We start from the raw sequence: 11,686 nt of genomic DNA on the forward strand, positions 1-11,686 counted from the left end.
TTTTCTCCCCATGGTCTGAGATCAGAGCATCAAGATGCCAGTGTCTGAGAGATTTCTGATTCTGCAATAAAACTGCTGCTGCATGAAGTGGGGAAATGCAGTGTTATAATTCAGGCAACTTCCCAATATTCTGAACATTAGAATCTCCAACCACACTTTCCAAAAGCACTCCATTTCTATTGCCAGTTCTCTATCTGCATTGACCTGATGTTTCTGAAATTGTTACAGTTTCTGTCAGTTCTCCTTTGGGGGTAAAACTCCTTTGGGTTTGACCCAGGGGAATTATCAATGTTATGGCGTGGCAGCAGGAGAGGATCTGAGGAAATTAATTCCACAAGGACAAGGTGTGGGTCTGGTGCTAGCTGGGATGCCCTTTGGAGAGTCGGTGTTGACTTAAGGGGCCAAATGGCTTCTTTCCACACTGTCGGGATTCAATGATTCTACAATTCTATGTCTTATGTTAAAGCATGAGGAGTTTTCATTATGAGGAAAGACTTGACACCTTCATTAGAACAAAGAAGGTTAAGAGAATTGGAGGCAAACTATTGGTCTGAATCAAGAATTTGTGAAGGAATGGAAGGCAGACTGTGGGAATAATCAGTGTGTACGCAACTGGCTGAAGGCGATTAGTAGTTTATCTTAGAGCCGCACATCATCCTAGCTGCCACTGGTAATAATCCTAAACTCGCTTCCCGACATCACTGTAGTTTCATTTATACCCCAAGATCTTCAGCAATTCAGGAAGCCAGCTCGGAACCACTTTCACCAGGGCAGTTAGGATGTGATATACATCCTTGCCCAGGTACTGACTTACAAATCCTACAAATGAAGAAAGAGAAGGTAATACATCCAGAATGCCCCTTCACTTCTCCTAGTGTCTGTTCAATGATTCATGTGCATTTACCTCCTCTCTAGCCAAGAGTTTATTCCATCTATCACACATTCTTTGTGCAGGAGCATTGGAACTGGAGGAGGGTATTTCACCTATTGAGTTTAAGACCATAAGACCATAAGACATAGGAGCGGAAGTAAGGCCATTCGGCCCATCGAGTCCACTCCGCGATTCAATAATGGCTGATGGGCATTTCAATTCCACTTACCTGCATTCTCCCCGTAGCCCTTAATTCATTGTGACATCAAGAATTGATCAATTTCTGTCTTGAAGATATTTAGCGTCCCGGCCTCCACTGCACTCTGTGGCAATGAATTTCACAGGCCCACCACTCCCTGGCTGAAGAAATGTCTCTGCATTTCTGTTCTGAATTTACCCCCTGAATAGATCAGAGTGGAGCTGGAAAAGCACAGCAGGTCAGGCAGCATCTAAGGAGCAGGAAAATCGAGGTTTTGGGCAAAAACCCTGCTTCTTGGATGCTGCCTGACCTGCTGTGCTTTTCCAGCTCCACTTTGATCTAAACTCTGGTTTCCAGCATCTGCAGTCCTCAATTTTGCCTATTTCACCTATTGAGTCTGCTCCACTATTCAATGAGATCCTGGCTGATCTCTGACTGAACTTAATTAGACCCTTTGTCCATGTACACGTTTGCACCTTTTGACAACAAGAAATAGCATTTGAAATTCACAATAGATGGAGAATCAGTTGTCATTTACTAAAGAGTGTTGCAAATTGTACTACACTTTGTACAATAAAAAAATTCCCAAACTCACTTCTGGAACTTCTAATTATGAATATAAGTCAGTCATATCTGTAAATGAGATATCAATCTGGTGAAGCTACAACACAAGACTACATGTGTAGCACACAGGAAAAGCAGTGAGTGATAGCCTGGGCTAAGTGATTCCAATAGAGCTGATCTACATCTAGTTTGTAAATGTGGTGAACAATTAAACAACTAACAGAGGAAGGAGGCTGTACAATTATCCTCATCCTGAATGACAGAGGAGCCCAGCATATTAGAGCCAACTATGAGCCTGGAGTATTTGTATCCATCTTCAGTCAAAGGTACTGAGTGGGTGATATATCTCAGCCTCCTACTGAGGTCCCCAGGGGATAGTCTTCAACAGATTCCATTGTCTCAAAGTGAAAAGAATAATCAGCTAAAGGCACTGAATGCAGAGAACATTCCAACTGCACTTTCTGAGGATAAGTGCCCCAGTACTAGCTGCAGCTCTTTGGTGAGGTATTCCAGTGATGTGATAACACTAACATCTACCCAGAAATACGAGAGATTTTCCATCCACAAAAAAAAAGGACATTTCTAAATACCACCCCATTAATCTTCTCTTGATCAGGAGCAAAGCGAAGGAAAGTGTAATTGACAGTGCCATCAAGTCGTACTTGCTCAGAAATAACATCACATGTGTATATGTACGTTTATACATACGCAAGTAGAATGAGGGAGAGTGAGTCTACAGTGAGCACTGGGCCGGAATAGCAGAGATTTAGATATTGTCCAGATGGGATGTAACTCCAGGCAGGTAAACTGTGTGGTCTACTGGTTAAACAGCAACGGCGGTGAAGTGGTGTTGTATGTACAAGGAGTGTCGACATTACTGGATACATGCTGGGAGCTGGTGTGTCATTATAGTGCTGGTGGGAAAGGTAGCAATGCCAGATTGCTGACACTTATCCAGGTGCACGGTAGCTGGTCCAAGGGACAAGTGATACTAAGCTTTTGGCAGATATACACTGAATGGTGAGTAGTTCCAGTCTGTGGGCAGTCTGATAGCCACATGGGTTCAATCCGTGGTGCCCTAGGAAGCCAATGATGCCCAAAACAGTTGCTCACTCCATCTGGCTCTCCTTATTAGTGGTACATTTCAGCAAGGATCCAAACTCCTGAATGAATACAAGGGGTGGTAGCAGACTGGGACACCCCACAAAGATCTCTACAGAGCCCTGACAGACCTAGAAGTGTAGGAGTTAAGGGTGACTGTCACCTCCAGTACAATTGTCATTGACATCCAATGAAGATTAATGCCAGTGTTCTCAGAAATGGGAGTGACTGTCACCCATAGACTCATGAAATCTACTTCTACATTGTGTCTATGTCATTTTGCAGTTTGTGCACTGTCTGTAAATTTTGTCCATAGCGTAGTGGCCCCTCCGTTGGCCTTGTTTCTCCTGCACCTCTTGCTGGTTTTCAGCTTCTGCAAGTCTGGCTCTTCTGAGGAGAAGCCGCTATCCCTTGTTTCATTCAAGATTGAAGAGGTTGAGCCAAACTGGTTCTTAGCCCCCTACTCCAGAGACCCTACCATTCTCTGAGTGAAGGGAATTGTACTTTTATTCTGAGTATAACTACTGAGCAAGTGCAAAACAATCTGTACCAAAGTGTTGCCTGGTCACATTGAACTGGCTCCAGGCGTGTAAGGCTCCAGGCGTGAAAGTTGTCCTCTTTTACCATCCTCTGTGTGTGGTTGTGTTCAATGGAGCTTGTTAATGTTCACTCAGATAGGTTTGGACCTCATCTTGCCACGTGATGAAAATGGTGCCAAACCCACAGAACCATAATCAAGTGGCTGGAAGATCCCAAAATCCAAGCCAGTATTAGTTCAGAACATTCAAGGGAAGCAGTCAGGGCACCAGGCCAGTTATCTGGATCCAGAGATGGAGGAAACTCAACAGATTAGATTAGATTACATTACAGTGTGGAAACAGGCCCTTCGGCCCAACAAGTCCACACCGACCCGCCGAAGCGCAACCCACCCACACCCCACATTTACCCATTACCTAACACTACGGGCAATTTAGCATGACCAATTCACCTGACCTGCACATCTTTGGATTGTGGGAGGAAACCGGAGCACCCGGAGGAAACCCACGCAGACACGGGGAGAATGTGCAAACTCCACACAGTCAGTCACCTGAGGCAGGAATTGAACCCGGGTCTCAGGTGCTGTGAGGCAGCAGTGCTAACCACTGTGCCGCCCACAAAACAGTGTTTGGAACTGGTGAGCAATAGATTCCAAGGTCTGTCTAGGCCTCTTTCCAGACTGGGAATGCCCGCACAAACATAAGAAAAACTTGGGAGAAGGTGCACAGCAGAGAAAAAGTGAAAAGGATCAATTGGTCAAAGTGAGTCATTACTTGTGAAAACTGGAAGTCCACAGAGATGAATAAACATTTAAGAAAGGTCATCTGCCCAACACTGGAGGAGGGGTGAAAGCTAGGAACAGTTTTGTTGCTTTAATGCACACTCCAAAGACCTTAATAATGGAAAAGTTTTATCCTTTCTAACTCTCTAGAAATTGTGAAAGACCCTGATTAGGCTATGTATCGGGTAAAATGGCACAATCATTCGCAGCCATCATATTAATGATCAGGTCTTCACAAGAAAACAGACAAGCAGCAGTCTAGAATATTGTTGAACACCATCAGTGGCAATACTAATATCATTCTCTCAGTCAAGGTATTGCAGAAGAAATTTCAGGGAATGACAACATAATTAAAGTCTTTGCCTCTTAATTTAGTTAAGAAAGAAGCCCCATTGTAGAGCAGGGAAAATTTAAGCAACACAAGCAATGGTTTGGAGAAATCAGAATTGTCTTTAAGAAGCCCTATACACTCTTGTTCATTCCCAGATCAGAGAGCTGACCAGAAGGAAATGATTGTGAGATTTTCAGCTCTTGTCCTTTCACTCAAGAGACTGTGATCATTTGATTCCTGGAATTTCCAAGATTAGTCTTCACCACTGTTATGTCTTTGTAAGGCCGATTGAGTCTGCACTGCCATTCAGTGAGATCCTAACTGATCCATTCATACTTAATTCCATTTTCCTACCTGCTTCCTTGATTTCCTTACTAATGAAACATCTCCCAATCTCAACCTTCTGTACTTTCTCAGTACACTTAATGACATAACGATTCACTGCGATAAAGAATTGTACAGATTCACTACCCTCTGAGAGAAGGAATTACTGCTCATCCCTGCCTTCAATGTACGGCCCTTTATTCTGAGATTATGTCCACCTGGTCTTAGACTTTCCGTTAAGGGGAAACAACATCTCCACATCGCCCCTATCAAGCTCCTAAAAATTTATAATATTTCAAAAAGATTGCCTCTCATTCATCTAAACTCTAATCTTGCATGGTTCAGTACATTTGTTTCACATTCACCTATATTCCAATAAGTAAAGGCCCAATCTATTGACCCTCTCCTTATAAGACAGCTGTTTCATACTTGGGATCAACCTCGTGAACTTTCTCTGGCCTCCAGTGCCAGTATATCTTTCCTGTTCTATACTGTTCGCAGTATTCCAGGAGTGATCTAAGTAGTGCCCTGTACAGTTTTGGAAATTCCTCCTTACTTTAGACTCCATTCCCTTTGAAATAAAGACCTAAGTTACATTTACCTTCCCTATTACCAAGTGAACTTGGATGCTGGCTCATTGTGATTAACACATGAGTCCTCCCAAATCCCTCTGTTCTGGAGCTTTCTGCAGTCTTTCTCCATTTCATCAATGTTCAGTTCATCTATTCTTCTTGCCAAAAGTGAATAACATTAGCTTTTTCCAAAATATCGTTTTTGCTCACTCACTTAACCCGTCTATATCCATTTGCAAACTCTTTGTGACATCCTCGCCACTTGTTTTCCGATCTATTTTTGTGTCATCTGCAAACTTGGCTGTAGAGTACATTCACTTTCCTCGTTCAAGTCACTGACACATATTGTAGATAACTGTGGCCTCAGTACCAATCTCTGCAGCACTCCAGTAGTTACAGCTTACCATCCTGAAAACACTCCCTTATTCCAACTTTCTGTCTCCTATTAGTTAGTCAGTTATCCAACAAAACTAACATACTGCCTCCATGGGCTCTTTTCTTGTCCAAGTAGCATAATGTGTGGTACATTATATTAGACTTTTCAGAGTGAAGTTAGGAAACACTTTGTCACACAAAGTGAAGTGGAATTTTTGATCTCTCCAATTCCTGGAACAGCAGTTGATGTTAGGTTAAATGTGATTTTAAATTTGAGGTTGATATATTGCTTTTAACCAGTAACTTTAACAGGTATGTAGCTTTCATAAATTTAGGCACAGATTGGACATAATCTTATTTTTATTATTTTTCCATGGGATGTGGACATCATTGGTTAGGCCAACATTAATTGTCCACCTCAAATTACACTTAAGAAGTAGTTGGTGTGCTGCTTGATCTGTTGCAGTTTATAGGGTATAGGGGAACCCACAGGGTTGTTCAGAATGGGTTCCAAAATTTTTGTTCTAGAGACAGTGAACACATAACAATGGATTTCTAATTCAGGATGGTGTCTGTGTCTTAAAGGGGATATTGATGTTCCCAATCATTTGTTGTCCTTCTTCTCAGTTTTTTGAAGGGTGTTTTGGAAGAAGTCTCAGTCATTTGCTACATTGCATCTTGTACACACTACTGCTACTATGCGGAGGAGGTAGCTGTTTGTGGAATTTGGGTGCCAATCAAATAAGCTGCTTCGTTCTGGATGGTATCAAGCTTCTTGAGTCTTGCAGTTGGAACTGCATTCATCCAGGCAAATGGGGAATGTTTAATTACACTCCTGACTTGTGCTTTGTAAACAATGGGCAGGCTTTAGGGAATCAGGAGGTGAGTTACTTGCAACAGGATTCCTAAGATCTGCTCTGCTCTTGTAACTGTTGTGTTTGTGTGGCATGTCCAGTTCAATTTCTTGTCAATGCTAATCCCCAGGATGTTGATACTGTGGAATTCAGTGATAGTAACACCACTGAATGACAAAAGATATGGTTAAACCATCTCTTACTGGAGAAAATCATTGCCTGGCAGTTGTGTAGCATGAATATTACTTGTAATGTTTCAGCCCAAATCTGGATATCATCCAGATCTCCAAAAACAAAAACAAATTGCTGGAAAAAACTCATCAGCTCTGGTAGAAGCTATGAAGAGAAATGATAATTGAGGATGGTTTTTGATGGTTATTGGGGATACCTATCAATGGTTATGGGGGATGGCTGTCTATGGTTATCAGAGTTGGATGTCAAAGTTTAAAGGGGATGGCTGTGAATGATTGTTGGGATGGTTGTCAATGGTTACTGGGGATAGCAGTTGATAACTATTGGAGATGGTGATGGAATTACCTTCCTATGGTGCCCTGAATGGACTGGAAATCAATGTCAAAGTGTTAGGTTTGGTCATATTCAATGTAATGATGTGTAATGAGAAAACATTGCATTATCCATGACAACCAGGAAATCATGCCTTGACCTGAAGAGGTCAGTATTGAGCATGGCCCATGGATCAGTGCATTTGGTGTGAGGCAAGATAAGGCAAAGTTGTTCAGCATGAAGGTTTGGCATGCCTTCATTCCTGTATAGCTTTGTTCTATGACATGGCAGATTTCCGGCTAATATCCCATCTTCCCAGCCAAGTTTCGAGCTTGATCATTTCTTACCTGTATTTGTTGCAATTGTTAAAGGGTATCAGGTCACATGGACCCTCAAATGATGCTTTCCCTTAAAAAAACAGTCTTCTTGAGATATTGTGACTTCAGCCAGAATGGTCTTATCATCTTTTGAATATTCTGAAAACGTTATAGTTATCTGCAAAACTGTATTAAGTGAGGAAGGGTGATTCAGCTCCCTTCTCTTAACTCAAAGTGGCTCGCAACAAATAGTTTTACTTCTTTTTAAAATGCAGCTCTCATGCCTCAACTAAGATTTATTTATCCACATCAAAATGAAGGAGGTAATTCCAATGTTTTCTTGAGAGAAAGAAAGAAGAATTTTGTTACCTGCTATCCCAAGAACAAAAGTAATAAATTACAACATCAAACAGAGACACAGGTAACAAGGTTAAAAGAACGGAGAAGGCTTGAGTATGAAGATAAAAGAACATCTATTTTAAAAATCTTGGAGTCCTGGATATGTAAGAGCGAGAACCGAATCTGCAGTTGTATCGTTGTTGTGTTGCCAACTGAGTAGTAGTGAAATTTGTAGAATCCTGGAGATCTCAGGGAATGGCTGTTTTCCCAAGTATCTTTAGACAAGGCCAGTCTTTTGCAAGATGACATGAAAACACAGAGGGCGGGTGGTGGTGGGGGGGAGAGATAGAGAGACAGAGAGAGAGAGTGAGAGCAAAAGTCTCCAAAATTAAAACTAATTTTCTCTCTCTCCCTCTCTGCTGTACCAAACAAATTAATGAAATATAGTTTGTTGCACAGGCCACAGTTTACTCCACATGCTTCCAAGCTGTATATTTCACGGACACCAATTCATCTCCCAATATAGATGTGAATTTCTTGATACTGATTGAGTTCTCTGATTTTATTGGGCTTTGGATGAGACTTCCTGAACAACTAGAGTCCACAAGTGTGGAGCTGGAAAAGCACAGCAGGTTAGGCATCACTCAGATGCTGCCTGACCTGCTGTGCTTTATCAGTGCCACGTTTTTTAACTGTGATCTCCAGCATCTGCATTGCTTACATGGGTTTTCTGGACTTCTTCATCTACAGTGGAAAATCACAGCAGCCATTTTAGAGCAGTATTTGTCCTTTTTATATTAAAGAACTGAATTCCATGAAGGTTTCAGATACTAAATTCAGACGATGGAAGTTTAATGTTGATGGTATGCTTGCCATTATAGTAATAGTAATTCACAGTTGGATCACTGTGCATTTACTACCTCAACATGTAATACTCAGATTGCCTAAAATAAATGAAGCCAATATGCAGAATGTCTTTTCTTTCATTGACCTGGACATCTATTTGTAGATCTATGTATATGTCTGTATTTCTTAGTGAGTTAGGTAGACAGTTTAGGGATTGGATGTGACCATGGAGTTGACCAACTGGCAGCAAAAGTCCAATCATTACCTTATGTTTTGACATAAGGTAATCCTGGATGCACAGTTAGGGGTTTCCACAACAAATCTTTTTCCAAATAACTAAATGCATAATTGCTGTCTGCTGAATATCAATGTTAAAGTTTTGTGTTTTGAATTTGAATATTTAGCTTGGGCAGCAGACAAACTTTTGGAGTGAGAGTTATTTTGGAGAATGCATCCAGCCTAGAAAGATAAATGTACAGGTGTTCAGACTTACATATAGAGTAGAGCCATGCAAATGCTCTCACTTTAATGTGAACCTCCCTTCTCTTAATCTTTGTGCCACGGATAAGCCTGTTCAACTTTGCCTTATAAGATGACTTGCCCATTCCAGATATTACTTTAGTAAACATCCTTCAATTCCCTAACGTCCTTCCTTAAAAAAGGAAACCAATACGGCACACAGTGCTCCAGAAGTCAAAGATCCCACAGGTACGTTGAGAGTGACTGAGGAACGATGAATTCTTAAGCTGAGTGAAGGTGTGGGTAAGGGAATAATGTGCTAAATGGGTGATGGAGACATGGGTTCTGAGGGTAGGTTGGGATTTGGAGCTTGTCATGTTGGGGGAGGGGCAGGTGGTGATGGGATATCAGGTTGAGAAGTGGTATTGTCTCTGCAGAGCCAGGTGAGGGTGTGTGGATGGTGGGGTGCACCATCAGATGTGTAGGTGACTGTTGACCCCAGTATCCCAAGAGGGCTGGTATCTGTTCTAGCAAGACCAGAGATATAAGGATGCTAGCTGCAGCCAGGCTGGCAGAATGGGGAGAACGGTAGGTGAATCACTTCATGGAAGTCTCAGAGAATCAAGGGAGATGTAGTTGGGGTGTCAACAATGACACAAACTTAGCTGGAGGGACAGATAGTGTTGAGGGAGCAGGAAAACTGTAGAAGGACTTGGACAAGCAAGGAGAGTAGGCAAAAAAGTGGCAGTGTGGGAAAATGTGAGGTTATTCAATTTGGTGGGAAGAATAGAGATATAAACATTTTTAAAATGGGGAAAGGCTTTGGAAATGTGAATCACAAAGGGACTTAGCAGACTTAGTTCAGGATTCTCTTCAGGTACATGCTCAGGTTCAGTTAGTAGTTAGAAAGGCAGAGGCAATAGAGTTATAGAGTCATACAGTCATAAAGTCCGACAGCATGGAGACAGGCCTTTGCCCCAAACTGATCCATGCCAACCAAAATGTAAATCAACACTCATCCCATTTCCCTGCACATGGCCCATATCCTTCTAAATATTTCCTATCCATGTATTTGTCCAAATACCTTTTAAATGTTGTTAATGTACCCACCTCAACCACTTCTGCTGGAAGCTCATTCCATATGTGTGCCACCCTCTGTGTAAAATGTTGTCCCTCAGAGGGCTGATATTCTTTCCCCTCTAACTGTAAACTGATACCCTCAAAGGCTGGCACAACATCAAGGGCCAAAGGACCTGTACTGTGCTGTACTGTTCTATGTTCTATGTCTTGTATTCCAGTCCTTGGTTCCCCAACCTTGGGAAAAAGACTGAGTGCATTCACCCTATCCATGCTTCTCATGATCTTAACACATTTCTATAAGATCACCCCCCAGTCTCGTAAGCTCCAAAGAAAAGAGTCCTAGCTTGTGAGTCCTGGCAACATCCTTGTAAATCTCTTCTACACTTTCCAGTTTAATAACCTTCCTATAGCAAGGTGATGAAAAATAAACACAATGTTAACATTCAATTCAAGAGGGCCAGAATACAGGAGCAGATATATATTTGTTGAAGCTGTATATGGCTCTGGACAGATTGCATTTGAAATATTATGAGCAGTTTTGGCCCTGTATCTAAGGAAAGATGTGCTGGCATTAGAGCGAGTTCAGCAGAGGTTTCCAAGAATAATCATGGAGATGAAGGGTTGTCATATAAGGAACAGTTGAGGACTCTGCATCTGTACTTGATGGAGATGCGAAGAATGAGAGGGAAAGTAATTGAAAACTACTGGATACTGAGAGGCCTGGATAGAGTGGATGTGGAGAACATACTTCCACTAGTAGGAGAGATGGTGACCTGAGGACACAGCCTCGCAACAAATGGATGCTCCTTTAGAACTGAGATGAGAAGACATTTCTTTAGCCAGAAGGTTTGGATCTGTGGAACGCATTACCACAGAAGACTATGATGGCCAAGTCATTGAGTTTCTTTTACTCAGAGATATGTTTTTGATTAGTAAGAGAATCAAGGATTACAGAGAGAAGGCAGGAGAATGGGGTTTAGAAAAATATCAGCCATTGTCAAATGGTGGAGTAGATGTAATAGGGCGAATAGTCTAATTCTGCTCCTTTATCTTATGGTCTTATGGTCTTATGAACTGGTTAACAGTTAACTTGGAGTTTGACTAGAGTTTTAAACCTTTAATCTTTCCTGTGTATCTATTAAACTTAAGTGAATAAGATCCTTTTGAATTCTTTGGTTTTAATGAACACTTTCAGTGAATTTCAGATACAGCAGGATTTCAATTTCATGAGCAGATTCTTGGAGAGTCAGCTATACCGGGATTCTACAGAATCCTGATATGTGACTCCAGTCCAAAAACTCTTTGGCTACCAGAATATCTGAGTTAAATTTCTACACTGCATTATTTAACTCGGAAATGATAGTATTTTGTCACAGTTAAATGACTCAGTTTTCCTGCTGTTCTGTTCAGTGTAGTTTCCTGCCAAACACTGGATAAAAATACATATCAACCTTTGTCTGAACTGAATCTCACTCAGAGGGTGGCAGTCTTAGGCCGGTCAGATTAATCTCTGTTTACAGGAGGCTTCCCAGGTACACCTTATTTACCTCGACAACCCCATTGCATGTGTTCATTAATTATACTGGTGTCAGAAAAGACAGTCATTTTTAAAGTTCTGTGCATTTGTCCACA

The sequence above is a fragment of the Chiloscyllium plagiosum genome, unplaced genomic scaffold (assembly GCF_037043375.1).
Source record: "Chiloscyllium plagiosum isolate Xiang-an unplaced genomic scaffold, Cpla_swu_hap1 HiC_scaffold_28, whole genome shotgun sequence".
Classification (NCBI taxonomy): Eukaryota; Metazoa; Chordata; class Chondrichthyes; order Orectolobiformes; family Hemiscylliidae; genus Chiloscyllium; species Chiloscyllium plagiosum.